General features: G+C 42.4%; 2 long non-coding RNA genes across 2 annotated transcripts; both read left to right on the plus strand.

The window, feature by feature from the left end:
• Window positions 1-893: 893 nt before the first annotated feature.
• On the plus strand, window positions 894-5,025 carry LOC121566096. The gene is made up of 5 exons (XR_006659132.1): window positions 894-959; window positions 2,330-2,429; window positions 4,298-4,419; window positions 4,518-4,607; window positions 4,863-5,025. It is a non-coding gene; the product is annotated as an uncharacterized LOC121566096 (long non-coding RNA).
• Window positions 5,026-5,721: 696 nt separating this feature from the next.
• Window positions 5,722-6,239, plus strand: LOC123485732. The gene is made up of 3 exons (XR_006659131.1): window positions 5,722-5,824; window positions 5,909-5,974; window positions 6,211-6,239. It is a non-coding gene; the product is annotated as an uncharacterized LOC123485732 (long non-coding RNA).
• The last annotated feature ends 240 nt before the right edge of the window (window positions 6,240-6,479 follow it).

Consider the following 6,479-nt stretch of genomic DNA (forward strand, 5'->3'; position numbering starts at 1 on the left):
CCTTGAATATGAATACCTGTCTTTTGACGCAACAGTGGTACTAAGCCAAGACTGCCATCACACAGTGACATAGATTCAGAGACTGAAGCCAATGCTGGTTGTGCAATTCAGGAGACAACTGACTCTGACAATGATGATGTTGAAAAATATTCTACCTTCAGAGAGGACCTGGCAACCTGGATAAGTGATTTCCAAGTGAAACACAATGCTGTTAATGCACTTCTGAAGATGCTGCAGTCTAATGGTCACCCAGATTTGCCTTCCACTGCTAGAACTCTCCTAGAAACGACCAATGTTTTTGTTGAAGTCAAGTCTAATGTGGAGTTTGTCAGATTTAAAGTGAAGGTGGAGTTAGTGAAACATCTAAGCATATATCCTAAATCAGTGGTTGGAGATTTGAATCTTTTAGAAATATCCCTTAATCTGGATGGTCTCCCTTTGTTCAAAAGTACCAATATGTCGTTATGGCCACTTTTGTGCTCTATCAATCTATCACCACCCACAGTGTTTCCTCTGTCACTTGCAATGGCATCATGGAAACCAAGCTCCCTGGAATTCCTCAATGACACTTTGCTGGAGCTTAAAGAGTTGATGCAGACCGGCTTGAAGTGGGGAGACACAACACTGCAAGTGAAAGTTTGTTCTGTAACGTGATGCCCCTGCGAAAGCCATGGTAAAATGCATAATGATGTATTCTGGCTAGTATGGCTGTGACGGGTGCACTCGTGTTGTGCTTACCATCTTGCACAGCCTGTAGCAAGCCCCATTTAGCTACAGCCAAGTTCACAAGCTGTATTAGTTATGCAAACTATCTTGGCTGGTAAATCAAGAGACTGAACAGTGTGGAATTGGTGTTTTGTTTTTCTGCACAGGGCATACAGCATTATTATGTTGTACATTTAGTCAAAGAGAACAATGTTGAAGTTGTACCAGAGCAGTGGGTGGAGAAGAGAGATGGGGTGAGTTGATTGCGTCCTACCTGACCGGTCGCTCCTACCAAGTGGCGTGGCGAGAAGCTGTCTCCGCACCACGTTCTCTCACCACTGGTGTCCCCCAGGGCTCAGTTCTGGGCCCTCTCCTATTCTCCCTATACACCAAGTCACTTGGCTCTGTCATATCCTCACATGGCCTGTCCTATCATTGCTACGCTGACGATACACAACTAATCTTATCCTTTCCCCCTTCTGATAACCAGGTGGCGAATCGCATCTCTGCATGTCTGGCAGACATATCAGTATGGATGACGGATCACCACCTCAAGCTGAACCCTGGCAAGACGGAGCTGCTCTTCCTCCCGGGGAAGGACTGCCCGTTCCATGATCTCGCCATCACGGTTGACAACTCCGTTGTGTCCTCCTCCCAGAGTGCGAAGAGCCTTGGCGTGACCCTGGACAACACCCTGTCGTTCTCCGCTAACATCAAGGCGGTGACCCGATCCTGTAGGTTCATGCTCTACAACATTCGGAGAGTACGACCCTGCCTTACACAGGAAGCGGCACAGGTCCTAATCCAGGCACTTGTCATCTCCCGTCTGGATTACTGCAACTCGCTGTTGGCTGGGCTCCCTGCCTGTGCCATTAAACCCCTACAACTCATCCAGAATGCCGCAGCCCGTCTGGTGTTCAACCTTCCCAAGTTCTCTCACGTCACCCCCCTCCTCCGCACACTCCACTGGCTTCCAGTTGAAGCTCGCATCCGTTACAAGACCATGGTGCTTGCCTATGGAGCAGTGAGGGGAACGGCACCTCCGTACCTTCAGGCTCTGATCAGTCCCTACACCCAAACGAGGGCATTGCGTTCATCCACCTCTGGTCTGCTGGCTCCCCTTCCTCTGCGGAAGCATAGCTCCCGCTCAGCCCAGTAAAAACTGTTCGCTGCTCTGGCACCCCAATGGTGGAACAAGGTCCCTCACGACGCCAGGACAGCGGAGTCACTCACCACCTTCATTTGAAACCCCACCTCTTTAAGGAATACCTGGGATAGGATAAAGTAATCCTTCTCCCCCCCCAAAAATAAAAAATAAAAACTTTTTAAATTTTTTTAGAAAAATGAAAAAATAAAAACAAAATTTGTAAAGTGGTTATCCCACTGGCTATAGGGTGAATGCACCAATTTGTAAGTCGCTCTGGATAAGAGCGTCTGCTAAATGACGTAAATGTGCCCTTGAGCAAGGCACTTAACCCTAATTGCTCCTGTAAGTCGCTCTGGATAAGAGCGTCTGCTAAATGACTAAAATGTAATGTAAATGTTGATCAGTTAAATAGTTTACCCTTTTTAGGCAAAGAGATGGATAAATAGTTCACTTTAAACAGTGTCTCATATCTTGCAGGTCCTGTGTTGCTACTGGCCAAGAAATGCCATTAAGAGAGGAGACCGGCCTGACAAAATATTATGGGAGTAGTACAGAATTTCCATCTTTTCATCAACTGGTAAAATAATATTTGACTGTCCATCCACTCCCGTTTATATTGCCATGTATGCTTGGTTGTGTGGCTCTGGAGCAGGTTGCATCAGTTGAACATACTCCTACACGTAAGGCTAGTTACAACGTAGAATATGTTCTAAGCCAGGCGTAAACCTGTGTCACCACCTGGTTGTAAGTAATAGCTTTTGCTACGCCAGGGTGTAAAAACTAAGTGTAATGTGGGGTAGACGTATAGTATATATCTATAACTAGTTTCCAAGGGAAGTGTTTCATGACTAGTCATGTCCAGTGGCGGCTCCTGAAAAAATTCTCAGGGGGGGCAATTTTTCTGATGATTTAGGTGACCTACACACATTTAAAAAAAGATATGTCCAGCAACAACATGAAGACAGGGGCAGCATATAAGTCAATACTGATATACACATTACTTGCTTCAAAAAGGCCTCATGGTTGAATTGGAAATATGTGCACCTGAGCATAATTCACAACAAGCAAGCAGGAGCTTTTGATAGAGGCTACTGAAAACATTGATGCAAGTTATTGGTAATAAGACATTTTTATAGACTTCCATATTCTGCCCTCTTGTATAGATTTGTGAAAATGAACAGTGATAGACATTTTGCCTGAAAACAGAATTTGAAAATAATTTCTAGAAAAGGTAAACACAGCTATCTGTATGGCTTTGTAAAAATGAACAACCATATTCTGGCCAATTGTATAGATTTGTAAATATGATGATGTCTCCTTTCATGCATACATTTTCAAATAAAGCTCTGCTTTGAGAAAGATCGAATGATATTGTTTAATCTTACCTTATGGCCTGCACACTGCTTGTGAAGCTGTCGAGGGCACGTTTGATAAAGACAGCATCGATGTCCTTCTTCTGTAGCTTCTGGTACAGAATGTCGACGTGGGGCATGATTTTGTGAAAAAGCCGCAGGAAAAAAATAAAATCTTCATCATGTAGCATCCTCACGTAGCCATATGCCTCTCTCACGGTGGGCTGGTCAAATGAACCCAATGAACCCGTCCGAATGGCTTCAAAACATTCTATGAGGTCGTCTCGATTCTCGTAGACAGTGTTCACGACTCTGCTTAGTAGAAACCTGTTGAATTATAAAATTTGGTCTGGGAGGTCCTAATTGTTTCGTTGCCAATTTATCTTGATTTGTTCGCCGACAAAAAGGAACTTCTTTCAAAGAGACAATCGAGTTGCACTGAAGGCTAGCCATTTTTACAGTACTAGTGAATTGATTGATGAGGCTACCCGCTCTTTTCTTAGTTACGTTCATGGTTACGTTACGTATGACGAAAGCGCGTAAGTGCAAGCCCTCAGAAACCCATAGAGATTGTATTGAAAGCTCTGATATTTGAAAAAAATTGATTTTACATTAGAGGCTATGAGAGACTTCTGGGCGATTTTCAACCTGACTGAAATCGGCCCAAAACGGGCGGGGACATTTGAAGCACGACTTTAGCCTGATTGGACATTTAGTGGCAGATCAGACGTCTAGATTAGAACACTGATAACTACTGTTGCCGTGATATAATTGATTAGAAAAAAAAACCTTCCTTTTCCCGTTTGGCAGTGCGTCGCCCATATCGCCCTAATGAACACACCGCCCCTGGTCATGTCGCATCTTGTTCAATTTTCTAAATCATTACGTCGGGCGTAGGTAGGTCCAACTTATCTCTTACACCTTATCGTCTAACTGGTGCAACCCACTCCTGGTCAGTAGAGTCAGGAACTTCCCCCTCTTAAGTACTATATGTATTGGCTGAAAGTATTACTATGTGAATTACAAATACTCAATAGCCGGTTTGCCAGTGTTAATAAGAAACTATTTATGACAATGTTTATTGCACGTACAGACAATTACTCTGTGGCAGAGCAACGAGCCAAACGGGGGTTGACACCTCCAATGTTGAATCTGACGAGGAACCAGCGAAGAGGGCGGTGACTAAACCAATCAGATTCCGTGTAGAGCCACCTGGTGAGGATTTCTTAACTGCTCTTATTCCATTGTGTGTATTACATGCATCAGGAAGTAGATGAAATAAATGAGTATTTTTTTGTATTGTCCTTCGTAAGATGATGATGGAAGTGAAGCACTCCAGAAAAAGACAAATGAACCCAGACAAGCCCAGCGTACAGTGCCACAGCTTCCACCAGCCCCTAGTGGTAAGATCCTGCATTAGGCTACTAGGTCATTGAATGTATAATCAGCAAGTTGATGGTAAGTTTTACACACATTCAAGTATGTGGGTGAAGAAAAGCTTACAGTTAATGCAAGTACTAGTCTTAAATTGAGACGGCATGAAATCATGACCTAATGACAGTTGATATGACAAGAAATTACCACACCCATCTGATCTTGACATACTTGATTATTTAGTGACCAAAAGTGTAACAGTTCTTAATTTTTTTTATTTTTAGTAACTTCAAGAGCCAGTGTCTTTGAAAAGACCCTACAACAAGGTACATAATGTTTCAAGTCTGATAAACAAGCCTACTTTCTCAAAGTTCTGTTCCTACCAACTGTATGGGATGAACAGGAAAATCTGATAAGTGTGTACTATAAATGTGGTAACGGTTTGACATCTGTGATATTCTCTGAAATTGCAGATGCAGAGGACTTGAGGCCATGTGCCACCTCAAGCCAAAGCGACAGTAAGTGTCTGGTTGTAGTTTTACGGTAAACAATTAGTTTTAGGGTAAACAATTGAATTGTATGAAGTATTATAACTTTACAAACCTTTCAAAGCCACTCAATAGAATACAATTACCATCATATTTTTGCATATTAGGTATTTTAAAGTCTTATTACTACTTTGTGCATACGGTTAGAACTTTCCAAATACTTCTGGTGCTGTGTATGGGTGAAACTTGTATTTACAGTGGGGGAAAAAAGTATTTAGTCAGCCACCAATTGTGCAAGTTCTCCCACTTAAAAAGATGAGAGAGGCCTGTCATTTTCATCATAGGTACACGTCAACTATGACAGACAAAATGAGCATTTTTTTCCCAGAAAATCACATTGTAGGATTTTTAATGAATTTATTTGCAAATTATAGTGGAAAATAAGTATTTGGTCACCTACAAACAAGCAAGATTTCTGGCTCTCACAGACCTGTAACTTCTTCTTTAAGAGGCTCCTCTGTCCTCCACTCGTTACCTGTTTAATGGCACCTGTTTGAACTTGTTATCAGTAAATTATGCTTAGCATTTATTTTTGTTGGGATTCATTAACCTTCCCACTGAGCTCCTGACTGACATCCCTTCACGTTTGGTTCTGTGCCAGTTTCAAAAGCAAAGTATTCATGTTTTTCCTTCTGTTTTCTCAGTTAGTCCAAGTGGCAGCCAGGAAGAAGCTGGCCAAGACAGAGCATCAGAATCAGGTTTCTTTAGCCATCAAGATATTGATCTCGAAATTGTAAATGTAGAAAGTTTAAATAACAGCATGATTTGTTCTTATATTTTAGACCAAGAGCTGCCATCCCTGCTTGATGAGCCTGTGGCTTCTGAGATGCCTGCTGGATACATTAAAGGTATATTATGCTAGCCTATATGTTACAACATATTGCTTCTCTTGTATTGTCAACATCAATTCCAAATTGTTTGGCTGTCAGCAGATACATGGTTACCAATACTACTAATATATATGAAGGGTTGATATTTTGATCGAGGTATTTCACATGGCTTTGATCCATGTCCTGCCTGGTACTCATGGCTTGTATTGTCACACTACTTGCAGCAAAACTGTTGAGTCGTTATTATTTTGCAGATCTTCAAGCAGTGGAGATGAGGATAATGGTGGAACTGGAGATGATCCGTACAGAGTTCAGGACTGCTCTGAACCAAGTTATGGAGGCCATAGAGGATAATGGTGAAACTGGAGATGATCCGTACAGAGTTCAGGACTGCTCTGAACCAAGTTATGGAGGCCATAGAGGATAATGGTGAAACTGGAGATGATCCGTACAGAGTTCAAGACTGCTCTGAACCAAGTTATGGAGGCCATAGAGGATAATGGTGAAACTGGAGATGATCCGT

Source organism: Coregonus clupeaformis, unplaced genomic scaffold (genome assembly GCF_020615455.1).
Source record: "Coregonus clupeaformis isolate EN_2021a unplaced genomic scaffold, ASM2061545v1 scaf0827, whole genome shotgun sequence".
NCBI classification, from domain to species: Eukaryota; Metazoa; Chordata; class Actinopteri; order Salmoniformes; family Salmonidae; genus Coregonus; species Coregonus clupeaformis.